This window comes from Helianthus annuus, chromosome 11 (assembly GCF_002127325.2).
Source record: "Helianthus annuus cultivar XRQ/B chromosome 11, HanXRQr2.0-SUNRISE, whole genome shotgun sequence".
Taxonomy (NCBI): Eukaryota; Viridiplantae; Streptophyta; class Magnoliopsida; order Asterales; family Asteraceae; genus Helianthus; species Helianthus annuus.
Genome location: NC_035443.2, coordinates 114,650,304 through 114,665,373, shown reverse-complemented (window position 1 = coordinate 114,665,373; position 15,070 = coordinate 114,650,304). Strand labels below are relative to the sequence as shown.

Below are 15,070 nucleotides of genomic sequence, written 5' to 3'. Positions count from 1 at the left end.
TGTCCTTGCCTTGTCTTTTCTTTGAAAAGTGTTCGACTCGTGGATCTTGGCGCTTACGTGAATGCAATGAAAACCTTTTTGTAAAACGTTTTCGTGAGAGAACTCTAGTGATTGTAGTCTAGACTCGAGAAAGAATCCTAGTTCACTAAAATCGAAGCTCTGATACCAAACTGTCACACCCTGTCTTTTGTGGAAGCGTATGATTTGTGACTAGCTTGTTATCATTGCATTCAATCATAATAAACAACTACATGATTTAAAACGATGTTCATCCATTCGGAAAATTTTGAGTATTACAAACACTTGTTATTTAAGTTTTAAAACATAACCTTCGTCTAGGTTACAATTCAACAAAAGTGGATGACATCTAAGCTTGTAATCTACTTCTAGTTACGACACTTGCGTCCAAGATTCATCCTGTCACCTGAAATACATGTAATTTTGGAAAACATCAACATAAAGTTGAGCGAGTTCATGCGTTTTGCATACCATGTATGAAAACATGGTATGTATCTTGTTTAAATAAAGTATTCTTGTATAAATCAAGTTTTCTTGTGTACACCACGTACTAATTGAATGTTTGTACAAGGACGTTAAGGCATGTGAGGACATATGGAGCATTAGTGTTGGCTCCTTTAAGGCATGTGAGAACATATGGAGTATTAGTGTTGGCTCCTTTACTGTGTCGATTACCCTCGACTGTGTCAATTAACCTCGACTGTGTCGATTAACCTCGACTGTGTCGATTTCCCTCGACTATGTCGATTAACCTCGACTGTGTCGATTACCCTCGACTGGGACTCCGAAGCACTACTAGGTATTAGTTTTGACCATGAGTGGGGGTCGGCCGTACCCGTTAGATCTAACCCTCGTCCCTAATTAACGAATGTTTTTAATGGCTTGGTACTAGTTTTCACCAAGACTTTATGGCATTTTTAGAGTCTATGCTCACATGATCTAGTATTTTCTAGGCATTTCTTATAGCACATCATACTCGGTTCTCGTTCTCACCAAGTGTGCTTCCCGTATTTTTGTATTCTCAATTCGTATTGCACTTGGTACTCGTTCTCACCAAGAGTGCTTCTTGTATTTTTACCACATGTAAAAATTGTAATATTTGTAACATGTATTTCACCCTCGAGAGTTATAAAACCAAAAACAGTTAGAGAAAAGGGGGAGCATGAACTCACAACTTTGTGTTCCTTGCGTCGTAAACTTCACCGGGTTTGCTTAGCTAGCGTCGTGACCTAAACGTGTTTTATTAACGTTAGTCAATAGACTTGTATCGCACAAGTACAGTCACTATCTTTTGTATATGTGTTCTTGTGTTAAAAATATTTTATATTTTTAACTATGTATCTTACTTATATGATTTTCTTAAAAATAAATATAAGTATCTTGTATTTTGTACTTTGCACCCGAATTATGTATTTTGTCTAAATATGTTGTATGTGTATCTGCAAGTCCTAGTATACTAGCACGTATTATACATACCGCATACATTTAGCCCAAAGTTTAGTAATCAACAAATATATATATATATTTCCTCAAATAACATAGTTGACATTTAGACACGCAAATTACCAGTTATGTCATTTCAACTTAAATATCCAAAACTGGACTGTTTTCAAGCATTTTAATAAAATAGTTAACTTATTCCAAAAATTTCCAAATTTTTATAGAATATCTCAAATGATCCAAATATTATTGTGTAAATATATCGGGGTCCAGTTCATTGCCAATATTTTATAAAAAATCATTTTCCGGACTGCAATCAGATTCATTATTTTCTGACTGCAGCCCACGGAATAATTCCCTAAAAATTCATTGTAAGTCGGATTGACGAAATTCCAATGGGACAATTACTACTACATCAGCATCCATCTACAGTACCTGTTTCATGATCTAAATCTACAAAGAACTCAAGTTATGATAGAAAACAGAACGTATATTTTCAGCAGAAAAATGCAGCTCTAGCTGCTGTTACAGAATGACACTTTAAAAATAGTAAACGAAGTCCAAAAATTATGATTCCAGTGCCATTAGAACCGTATTTCATAATACATAAATCTAGGCTTCAGAAAATACATTTTTTGTTCAGTTATGGTCCTGTTACAGCCAACTGAAGTTGGCTGTAAAAACCAAACAGCCTATTGTTTTCAGCTTTTAACTTTCTAACTTGCGTTCGATTGATTCCGTTAACATGTTTAGTGATCACAACAACATCAAACATCAATATTAACCAGCAAAATCATCATGAAATCAACAAGAATCATAACAACTCAAGATCTACATTATTTACACACACATCTACTCTTTATCCAACATATTCATCTTATTTTCAAGTCTTTAAGTTATGATCTTGTGTGTTCTTGGTTTTTAGCCATTAAATCGCTTATTAACCACCATAAACAAGATCAAGATGATGATTAGAAACACTTACTACTAGCTCAAGGCTAGGGAAGAAACAAGATGTAAATGTGGTGGATAAAAGCAAATAAAGAAGGTCTTTCAACTTCTACAAGCTCCTAGCTTCCTTATGTGCCTTCTTACTCCTTAATATCACCTTAGAATGCTAGATAATGGAATGAAAATGGAGATGGTATGGTGGTGGTGAGTGGCCGTAGGTAAGAAGGGAGGAGGAGGGTGATATGTGCTAGTGAATTATGATGGAATGGATGAGATGATACTAGTGGTTATATATTAAATCCTCCAACATCCTTTTACATGTAGGTTAATGTGTTGGTGAAGGACTAGACAAGATCAAATTAAATATTCAAATAAAATCAAGGTGGGAACCACCTTGTAACTGTATGGTTGAGGGGGGGGGGGGGGGTCTTGGTTACATTTCAATTCTATGTTACTTAATCTAGTTACATGTTAAGTGTTAATTTTAGTGTTAAGTGTGTTACTAATTATATAGTGTGTTAGGGTGTTTGGGGACCCTAACTAGCTCAGAAAAATAAAAGTAATGCTTCTAGCATTATTTTGGTGTTCCGGGTGATGTCCGGTTGTTCGGTTAGATACCGGTTCGTTAAAGCGCTTAATTGCACCGTTTTGTGTCTTTCAAGTGTCCTTTTGTAACACTTTCAATCCACGACACTTAGGGAAGTATTCTGGATGATAAATCATCATTTCTGCATAATATTTCATTGTCATAGTGCTGATTATAGCTGAATTTAAATAAATTCTGCACTTAAACTGCGTTTTGGGTGCTTTATAGTGCGTATTTTAGCTTCCGGATGGTATATATGTAAACCCTTGTATGTATTCTTGGGTTTTAATGTATTCTTGTTGTTGGACCCATGCCTAGGCCTCAATTCTAATGTCTGGCTGCTTTCTGCAGTTTTGTTGATACAGTGTGTCTTACCGGTGAGTTTACTAATTTATGACGTAACGCTCTCGTTTATGCATAAAGCAATATTTTGTATTATAAAACGTGCATGAATTCACTTGCATGGAATTCAGAAACTTATTTGTCTTGTAAACTAGATCATGTACGTTCATTAAAGCACAGATCCCTGTTCATTTAGTGTACGGAATGTACGGAAAAGTGACGGTTGTCATAAAATGGCCTTATGTCCCATTTGTACGAAAGTGCCTTTCGTACGAATGGGCCATTTACATGATAAATCCAACCAGTTCCTACAAAACACAATCTAATCGATACAATACTATACTAAACAAAATAAGACTCAATAAATGACGAAAGCTACAGACATATGATTTGTTGACTGATTGATTATCCTTTTAAATTGTATGTTAGATGGAGTTTCCAGTGTAAAATACTTGGAACATTAAAAAAACCTTTACTATCATACATTTGTTTATATATATATATATATATATACATATATGTATGGGGGCAATTATTGTACAATACCCACTATCGTACAAAGCGTACGCGATAACCACAGTGACGAGATCTTCACTTCATCAAACGTGGTGGCAAGATGGTAATAGATATATATCAATTAGAAAAGGATAAAATTGTAAATTGCAACTCTATAATTCTCTGTAACTTAATTGCAAGATTTAAAAATCAAAACTAATTTTAACCCTAAATCCTTCATTCATTTTATCAATCAACACATACACACATTGAGACAAAATTTCATCCGCTTTTCCACCTTGATTCTGTCGTCGATACTACAGTCGATTAGAAAAAAAGATCGCTGACGAAAATGACGATTACAGATTTGGGAGGTAAGCCTTGGATTTAGTGACCTTTTATATTCCGGTTTTGAACGATAATCACCCAAAATTGATATGATTATGTACTATATTTCATTTGTACGGGAGAGATGGAGCAAAATAAACTACGACAGGGTACAATCAAAGAAGATGAATCCAGGTTCTTCCTAAAATCCCATAATTAGGGTTTTTTATAGTGTGCGCTTTGACCTTTTAGAACGTCCATCTGTACATAGTTAGGGTTTGATAGTGTGTGGTTCTTATTTTATAACATGCGTTTCATGTTTATTAAACATATGTTTCTGATAACCTGCGGATCTTGTTGTATAACGTGCAGCTGGTTCGGTTTTAAAGGTTTTGTAATATTTGATTCTATAACATGCATATCTTGATGTAGAAGTGGGTGTCTAATTATACAACATGCGCCTTAAAGTTTTGTAACATGGATCTGTTTTATGATGTATAAGTACCTGATGATGATGACAACTTTGAGCAGCCTATTAAAAAGCTGAAAATGCGAAAAAATGATAACAAAAAAGGGTCAACAAAAGAAATGATGAAGATGATGATGACTTTGAAGAAGATTGTAAGGCCATAAAACTGAGTAGGTTTACACACGTCTTTATCAAACACACTTATAGGTTATTGGACTTAGTTTTCTAGTGGGCTTGGGTTAGGCCATGTCGGCCGATTTATATGTGGAACCAATATAATGTTTTGTTTAGTTCATTATTAGGGTTAGGCATTAAGGAGAAGTATTGAACTTTAGGGTGGTTGATTGTATTTGCTCTTGAATGATAATTGTACCAGACAAGCAAACAGCTTGTGTGCAACATTAATACAATCGATTATTCTTGTTCATCACTTTCAGTTGTTTTCCACACTCTTGAATGTGTTTGTGATATCCAACGAAGATCTCTGGGCTTACAATTGGTATCAGAGCCTAAGAAGTCTATTCGAAGGCTCGATTTCAAGATATCACTTGAAAAACAAGAAGAAAGAACAAGCAGATTCGAAGAACAATCAAGAACATCAAGAATAGTTTAAAATTTCATGTTTTGATCTGTTTTGGAAGTTTAAGGTGTGTGTTTGCTGACTTTTTGGATTTGTTGGTGCAACAGATTTGAAAATATTAAAATTCTTGAAAAAATATCCAAAAGGATAGAGATTTGATTACATCTGATTTCAAAAACAAGAAGTGTACAAATCATCTTTTCGAAACAAACAACTTCAGCACGATTCTCATGGAGAAAATCCATGCCTACTATGACGTCAAAGATACCTAGTTGCATAGGTATGAGATCGATCGGGAAAACATGATTGTTGAGTTCAAGAGTGCAATCACGGAGAATAGAACTAATGGTAACGGTTCTTCCGGTGGCAACTTCTACGTCGAAGGTAGTTGGGAGGTTAGCGCATTTACGTTTTAGAAGCCTTTCAAATTCAAACGATACAAAATAGTTATCGGCTCCAGTATCAAATAAGCATGAATCATAAATACCATTGACAAGGAACGTACCATTGACAACAATGTTATCAGTCTGAGCCTGGCGTACATTGATGTTGAAAGTTCTTCCGCAGGCTGCTTGAGGTTGCTGCTACTGCGGTGGCGGTTGTTGTTGCTGCGGTGGCGGTTGCTGTTGCGGCTCTTGTTTCATAACACGTTGTGGGCAGACATTTGCAAAGTGGTTCGGGTCTCCACATGTAGTAAGCATGTGCATGAATAGCGGGTGCAGGAGCTGCTGGGTTAACCTAAGGAGCGAATGGTTGAGCTGACAGTGCGGGAAGAGCTTGAGGAGCTTGCTGACGAGGGCCTGAGCAGCAGTGAGCTGTGTAATGCCCATAGAGGTTGTAGTTGACACAGAAACGACAGTTGGTTCCCACTGGATGATGATAAGTGCATATAGGGCATAGTGGGTGAGTACCACTATACGCACGCTTAGCAGGCGGTGTGTTGGGAGTAGCAACCTAACGAGTCTGGGTATTGGGCGGTGCTGTAACTACCGCGTTGTTCTTGCTAGAGTTCCTTCGCTTGCGATTCTGACGACTGGACTTGGGAGTTTGAGATGGAGCAGAGTCGGTTCTTGGAGTTGCAGTAACTTGGTTGAGACTCTTGGTCGAGGTTTTGAAAACTCCAGCCAAGACTCGTTTGTCATTGATCTCTGCTGCGAGCTGATAAGTTTCCTCGTATTCGAATAAAGAACTCAATTCGTATTCGATTAAAAAATTCAAATTCGAAACGAATTCGAATAAATTCGATTTGATTCATATTCTTTTAAAACATGTAAAAAATTATCAAAATGAAACATATATTTTAAAGCAGCCATAAAGCATGATATCACATTAAGAAGTTCCAAATAAAGTACCATAAATCTAAAATTCAAAACGAGAAGTCGGGAATAACCACTTCACGTTACAAGTCAATGTTTTTAAGGTCAGAAACCTATTGATAGATTTGTTAATTAGTTTTAGTTATAGGCCATGTAGTGGGTTTGGTAATGGGTAATTCTAATACTTAGAATAAATTTTGAAAATAATTTATACTATATCCCAATTGAAGTTATATATGTATTATATATTTAACTGATAAATAAAAATGCATAATTTTTATTCGAATTTCGAATTGAATCGATTTGAAATTATAAATTCATATTCGATTTACTTGATTCGAATTGAATCGAATTAGAATTCTTATAATCGAAACGAATTCTTGATAATTGAATCGAATTTCGAGTTTTTCAAATTTGAAACGAATCCTGAACACCCCTAATAAACATCTGGACTTAATCTACTTAAGGAAAATGGTTCGTAAGTATTTGTAGTACTTGGTAGTTTTGAATGATGATATTCTAATTATACAAAATAACATTTAGGGTAGCTTCTTGGCTACAGTAGCCAAAGAAGCCCCCGTATTCAAATTAATTACATAATTGCCACAAAGAAGCCCTAAACTGCCATGTGCTAACTTTCGATATAATTTTACACCACTCACGTTACCCACCAAATCAGAGAGAGGGAGAGAGAGAGAGATAAAGTCGCCGGCAAAGGAGGAAGCTGACCTCCGGTGACCAGGCCTCCTTCGGCAACGACAGTGGAAGACGGCCGCAATGGTATGTGACGCTAATGGCTCGATGACAATGGAAGACAACCGCAAGATAGTATTTTTTGCCGGCGTGTGACGCTATTGGCTCCAACCGATCACAAATTGTCTCATAGGAAGGGCGAAGGTAGATGAGTAAAAGCTCTCTCGATTCTTTCTGAATTTATATGTTCGTTAGTGGAGATTGATTGTGGCTACGGCTTTAATCTTCAATCCAAGAATTTGTTCTTATTTACGATATATGATTTCTTTTTGGTAACATAAAAGAAAAGGACCAGAGAATCGATTAGAGAGAGAAGAAGAACGTGAACAGAAGGGGGCAAACACCGGCATTTGGTAAGTTCCGACCCTATTTCTTCGTTTTTCCAACAACAGATGAAGGATTACGGTGGTTTAGGTCTTCTGTTGTTGGTTTGTGATGTAGGGTAAAATACACATATTTGTCCCGTGTAAAGTGTATAATTATTGTATAGGTTTTATTTATTTTTATTTAGTTTTAGGTATTCTGCTGTTGGTTTGTGATGTAGGGTAAAATACACATATTTGTCCCGTGTAAAGTGTATATTATATTATTTTGTGTTTTGGCAGGTCCTGGTGTGTAACACCCCAAATTTTATAACAAAAATTATATTGAATGGTTAAATGTAGTTATTACAAATAATGAAAACTTAAAAGAAATATATATGTGATGTGCAAGAATGAAAAACATAAGTAACTTGAGGGGCTGAATTGTAACTTCATTACTAACAAAATTAAAAATAAAAGAACCCAGTGTGTGTGGGTGTCTGGGGTCGCGCACAAGAGAGAAGGGAAAGGGAAACCTTTCTTCAACCCTAGTTCATCAAAAATCTAAGAATTGGATGTGCTTATGGGTCAAATTCGAATGCATGTGATGAAATTTCCAACCATCTAACAGTTTCCTACATAGGGTAAGTAAGATTTTGTGATTTAATGATAATTAGTGAACAAGAGTTTTGATTAATCAGTGAATTAGTATGAAATTATGCTTGTGTATGAATTAGAATCATTGTTAAAAGGTGTTTTATGCTTAATTTCGTTTGTATTGAAGGTTTGAAGGAAAACCCAAATTGTTCTAGTAGTATGATAGCATTGAAGTTAGATGATTGAGTAGTTTTTGGATTGATTAATGAATATGTATCTGAAAATTTATAAAGCATTATGTTGTAGAATGAATATGTTGTGTGAATTTTAGTCGATTAAAGAATTATGAATATTGTTAGTGAGTTAATACATTGAGTATATGTTCATAAAGCCTAAAGTGTTGTATGCACACCTTGTGTTCGTTAAAATGCCTCAATGAAAAACTATGAAATTTTTATATGGATTGGAAGATATTGAATGGTATAATTAGGATATAGTTTCGATGGATTTCGAAATATGAAATGGAATGTGATCGATGCGTGAATGTGATTATTATATAATGGATGAAACAAACTAAATAAGAATGAATTATGTGTAGGAGTGAAAGAAGAAGGAGCTAGTTCCGGTTCACAAACAAAGGCTCAAGATCGAGGTAAGTTCGTTACTTACATGTTTAGTTGTGAGTTTATTGATTTGTTTCCTTCGATAATTGATAATCAATTTAAGGTCATTGTTTCAACTGAAAATGCGAAAGTAGGAATCCGTATCGGTCCATAGTGAATGGGTCGGTTCGGGTTCGAATGAGAATGAATTTAATGGAAGTTTTCTCCTTAATCCGTACTAAACGGGTTATTGGAAGTGAATGAGAAATAGTTATGTTTATTCGACTAGAATGAATTTGGAATGAAATAAGAATGATTGGTAAGATATCTTGTAAATTCGTGAATATGAATTGTGATAGAATGAAAATGTTATGTATACTACACTAATATATTTTGTTGAATGATTGTAGGTAAAGCACAAGTATAAATGTCATTGCGTCACTCGGATACGAACACACCTTGATCACCCGTGATGCGCTTCCGCAACTTTTGTAGTAACTTTAATAGTTAAATGTTTTTGTTAAAGTTACTTGTGTTTGAAGTTTTAAACTTTAACTAGATGATTGTAAATATTTAAGTATCTTAAACTTGATGTTTGAAACGGTAGTTTGAAATGTTATGGTCTTCCTTATATTTTACGGAAAGTGTCGTTATTTGAGTATTTTGGTATATCATAAACAGGGAAATTATTCAAAATATGAATGGGTCATGCCCAAATTTTAAATTTTGGTGATTAAGTTATGTGTCGTTTTGTTACTTTTCAAACATGAATTTAGAGGGTGTTTCAAGTTGGTATCAGAGCCTAGGTTTGAGGGATTCGAACACAATGTAGTGTTCGAACTCAAGCCGAAAGCTCGTAAGAATGGGTGTGTTCGCTCCGAGACGCAAACAGAGGTAAAGCTTTTAAGAAAACCTTATAATAATTAATGTTACAAGTTATAAGGTGATAGAAAGAGTTTTGAATATAGTAATAGTAGTAAATGGTGTATTAGGATTCCTAGGGGTTAGTAGAATTGAAACCGTACTCGAAAACGGTTCGGAATGGTCGAAAATATGAAGTTTTGGGTTAATTTTGTTGGGCACTACCGTAGCTTACGGTGGCCACCGTAAGCTACGGTAGGTACTGGGCAAAAAGGGGGGCTACCGTAAGACAGTAGCTTAGTACCGTAATGAATCAGCCAGCACCGTAAGCTACGGTGGTCGCCGTAGCTTACGGTGGCTATCTCGCGCCCCGCGTAAGATCAAGTAAGGGCCTAAGCGGCCCGTTAGAAACCCAAAAGCTGGCAAATTTTTTTTATGTTGTTGGTTTGATTATGGGGATTGTTTTAATTAGATTCTAAGGCCCCGTAATCATTTGTTAAGGTCATTTTGTACCAAGAAGGTAGAAAGAAATTGTTTAATAAGAAAGAAATTATGACTTGATATAAAAATGGTCTAACAATACGACATTATCATCGAAGATGATAACGTGTAAAGTATGAATTACAAATAGAATGAAGTATATGATAGAATGAGTATGTATGTGTTAGAGGGATGTATAAAAATGGAATTTTAATATATAGAATGAATGTTTTATGTAGATGACGGACACAAGTAATGTAGATGATGCTGAAATAGCCCGTCAAGAGGCATTCAATAATAAGATGATGGAGGCGGCAGAAAAAGTGATGAATGCCAACCTTCCCAAGTTAGCTCAAGAAGTCGAGAGCCGAGTTTTGGGGGTTGTTGATGAGATGATGACTAGCAAGATTGAGGAATTAAAGGAAATGATTGAAGGGTCTAGGACTAAAAGCAAGGAAAGAAGGTGTACATACAAGGATTTTATGGCATCTAATCCCTTTTCATATAATGGGGAGGTGGATCCGACAAAGTGTCAAAGATGGATAGCAAACATTGAAGCCGTATTTGTACGTAGTCAATGTGAGAAAGAAGATCAAGTAATGTTTGCTACGGGTCAGCTTCAGCAACAAGCCAAAGATTGGTGGGATACTCAATGTAAAGAGCTAGGGGAGGTAAGACTCCAAACCCTAACATGGCAAGAATTCAAGGAGTTGTTTCTAAAGTATCATTGCCCGCAATCGGCAATTGATAGAATACAAGATGGGTTCTTGCATCTTCGCCAACAGAATGAGTCTATTGATGAAATTACCAACATATTCTTTGATAAGCTAAAGTTTTGTGATGATTTCGTCAAGTCTGAAAGGATGAAGATAAACCGGTATTATGGAATGTTGAAGGCCGAGTATAGGGAGTTCAGTATGCCTTCGAAGTGTGAAACTTTGAGTGAACTTATCAATTTGGCCCGAGATAGAGAGATAGAACTGAAGCGACAAGTGGAAAGGGGAGAGAAAAGAGCTGCTGAAAAGCCATCAACTACGAATCCATCCAAGAAGCCTAAGCAGCACGACACTAGAACTAAAGGAGGATCTAAAAGTAGTATTCCTCCATGCAAAACTTGTGGAAAGCTTCACACCGGAGAATGTTTAATGGGAAAGAAGGGGTGTTACAACTGTGGTCAGGAGGGACATCCTTATTTTAAGTGCCCTAGTCCCGTGAGGACGTGTTTTAATTGCTTCACTCCTGGTCATGTAAAAGCTGAATGTCCAAAGCTTAAACAACAAGAGCAGAAAGATGAAAAGAAGAATGAAAATCAGAAGGCTCGGGGAAGAATGTTTCAGATTACTACCGAGGAAGCCAAGGTTTCACCGAATGTTGTATCAGGTATTTTCTTAATCAACCAAATACCCGTGAATGTGTTATTCGATTCTGGTGCTAGCAAATCTTTCGTGTCAGACGAACTTATGTGTTATCCCTCCTTTAGAAAGGAACGAATGCCTGTACCCTTAAAAGTAGAAGTAGCGGATAGCAAAAGTTATTTGTTATGTGAAGTTTGTAAGAATTGTAAGATCACCATAGAAAACGAAGAATTTGAAATAGATCTCATTCCTATGACTTTGGGGGAATTCAAAGTGGTAGTAGGGATGGATTGGTTATCTCGTTATCACGCGGAAATTCGATGCGAGGCGAAAGTCATTCATGTATTCTCACCTAGTGGGGCTCGAATAAGTATTTGTGGGGAAAGAAAGCTAGAGACAAAACTGTGCACGATTGTCGAGGCGGTGAAGTACGCAAGGAATGAGGGTAAGACATACTTGGCTTACGTTGTGGAAGCAAGACAGAAGGTACCTGAAATTGGAGAGGTGGAAGTGGTTAATGGGTATCCGGATGTGTTCCCGGATGAATTACCGGGATTACCACCTGAACGAGAGGTGGAATTCCGAATCGAATTAAACTCGGGTGCCAAACCAGTGGCTAAAGCTCCCTATAGATTAGCTCCCGCTGAGATGCGAGAGCTAATGACACAGATACAGGAATTGCTCGATAAGGGCTTTATACGCCCAAGTGTGTCGCCTTGGGGAGCCCCGGTACTCTTTGTGAAAAAGAAAGATGGTACGATGCGCATGTGAATCGACTATCGAGAATTGAACAAGCTGACAGTGAAAAATAAATACCCTTTACCTCGAATAGATGACCTTTTTGACCAATTACAAGGAGCGAGTTGGTTTTCAAAAATTGATTTGCGCTCGGGGTATCATCAACTTCGGGTACGAGAAGAAGATGTTGCAAAAACCGCGTTCAGGACCCGATATGGGCATTACGAGTTTTTAGTAATGCCATTCGGGCTAACTAACGCACCGGCTGCATTCATGGATCTGATGAATAGAGTATGCCGGTCCATGTTAGATAAGTCTGTTATAGTGTTTATAGATGATATCCTGGTTTACTCTCGTAGTAGAGCCGAACATGCAAATCATTTGCGTGAAGTATTAGAGATTCTTCGGAAGGAAAAGCTTTATGAAAAATTTTATAAATGTGCCTTCTGGCTTAGAGAGGTGCAATTTCTTGGTCACGTTATTAATAAGGATGGTGTCTTGGTGGATCCAACTAAAGTAGAGGCTGTTATGAACTGGGTTCCTCCTAAGAACCCGAGTGAAGTGAGGAGTTTTCTGGGTTTGGCTGGGTATTATCGAAGGTTTATACAGGATTTTTCCAAAATAGCGTTACCCTTGACCAAACTAACCAAGAAGAATGAGAAATTTGTATGGGGAATTGAGCAAGAAAAAGCATTCCAGACTCTAAAGAGTAAGCTGTCTGACGCCCCAATTCTAACCTTACCCGAGGGTTCAGAAGACTTGGTGGTATACACTGGTGCTTCACATCAGGGCTTGGGGGCTGTTTTAATGCAACGGGGTAAAGTGATAGCTTACGCTTCAAGGCAGCTTAAACCACATGAAAGTAACTACCCAACACACGATTTAGAATTAGCTGCAGTAGTATTCGCGTTGAAACTGTGGCGACATTATTTGTACGGAATTAAATGCACCATATATTCGGACCATAAAAGTCTCAAGTATTTCTTCGAACAAAAAGATTTGAATATGAGACAACGAAGGTGGTTAGAATTAATTAAGGATTATGATTGTGAAATCCTCTATCATCCGGGGAAGGCCAATGTTGTAGCAGATGCGTTAAGCCGGAAGGAATACCCATCACCCATACAAGTTAAGTCAATGAAAATGACTGTCACCCCTAAACTTTTGGAGTTGATCAAAGAGGCCCAAACAAAATCTTTAAATACTAGTGATCTGAAGAAAGAAAGAATGAAAGGCTTAGTTGGGGAATTAAAAATGAATGTTGATGGCATCATGACCAGGTATGGCCGAATTTGGGTACCCTGGTTATCCGAGGAGAAGTCACTACTGCTAGAGGAGGCTCACAAATCTCGTTATACGGTACACCCTGGAGCAACAAAAATGTATCAAGATTTAAAGAAAGGATATTGGTGGCCTGGAATGAAACGCGACATTGTTAAGTACGTGGCTAAGTGCTTAACATGTTCCCAAGTGAAGGCGGAGCACCAAAAACCATATGGTAAATTGCAATCTTTAGAGATACCAGTTTGGAAGTGGGAAGACATAACCATGGATCTTATTACAAAGCTTCCCAGAACGAAACGAGGTCACGACGCTATTTGGGTTATAGTCGATCGACTTACAAAAAGTGCTCACTTTTTACCCATACGAGAAACTATTTCATCCGAAAAGTTGGCAGAAATTTATATGAATGAAATAATTGCTCGTCACGGAGTACCCGTGTCTATTGTGTCGGATCGTGACACAAGATTCACGTCTCGATTTTGGCAAAAATTTCACGAAGATGTGGGCACAAACTTGCGACTAAGTACCTCATACCATCCGCAGACGGATGGACAGTCGGAAAGAACTATACAAACGTTAGTGGATATGTTGAGGGCTTGTGTCATAGACCTTGGGGGTAATTGGGACAACCATTTACCGTTGGTAGAGTTCGCGTACAACAACAGTTATCAAAGTAGTATAAAAATGGCGCCATATGAAATGTTGTACGGTAGAAAGTGTAGAACCCCTGTATGTTGGGGAGAAATCGGGCAACGAGAACTTGCTCCTAAAGATGTTGTAGCAATAACGAATGAAAAGATTGATCAAGTATGGGCTCGTTTGAAGGCAGCGCAAGACAGACAAAAATCTTATGCAGATAAGAGAAGGCGCCCTATTGAATTTCAAGAAGGGGATCGAGTGTTTTTAAAGGTCTCGCCATGGAAGGGTATAATACGGTTCCGTAAACGGGGAAAATTGGGTCCTCGGTACATTGGACCGTTCAGAGTTATAGCCCGTATTGGCAAAGTGGCATACCGGTTAGAATTACCTCCAGTTTTAAATGGAATCCATAACACGTTTCACGTGTCTCAACTAAGAAGATGCCTCGCAGACGATGCAGCGCATGTGCCACTTGATGATATTGAATTGGATGATAAAATGAACTATATTGAAAAGCCGGTGGCTATCAAAGATTCCAAAATAAAGCATTTACGAAACAAGGCCATTCGACAAGTTTTAGTTCAATGGCAACATCGGAAAGGATCAGATCTAACATGGGAGTCGGAGGAAGAAATGCGAAGGCAATACCCGTGGTTATTTGGTACGTATTACGGTTTCGGGGACGAAACCTCTTTTAAGGGGGGTAGATTTGTAACACCCCAAATTTTATAACAAAAATTATATTGAATGGTTAAATGTTTTCATGATTAAATAGTTATTACAAATATCGAAAACTTAAAAGAAATATATATGTGATGTGCAAGAATGAAAAACATAAGTAACTTGAGGGGCTGAATTGTAACTTCATTACTAACAAAATTAAAAATAAAAGAACCCAGTGTGTGTGGGTGTCTGGGGTCGCGCACAAGAGAGAA

The 15,070-nt window shown here is 37.2% G+C and overlaps 1 long non-coding RNA gene across 1 annotated transcript; it reads left to right on the top strand.

The window, feature by feature from the left end:
- The first annotated feature begins 8,102 nt into the window (after positions 1 to 8,102).
- LOC110891804 lies at positions 8,103 to 9,279 on the top strand. Its single transcript, XR_002565565.2, has 3 exons — positions 8,103 to 8,223; positions 8,775 to 8,828; positions 9,189 to 9,279. It is a non-coding gene; the product is annotated as an uncharacterized LOC110891804 (long non-coding RNA).
- The last annotated feature ends 5,791 nt before the right edge of the window (positions 9,280 to 15,070 follow it).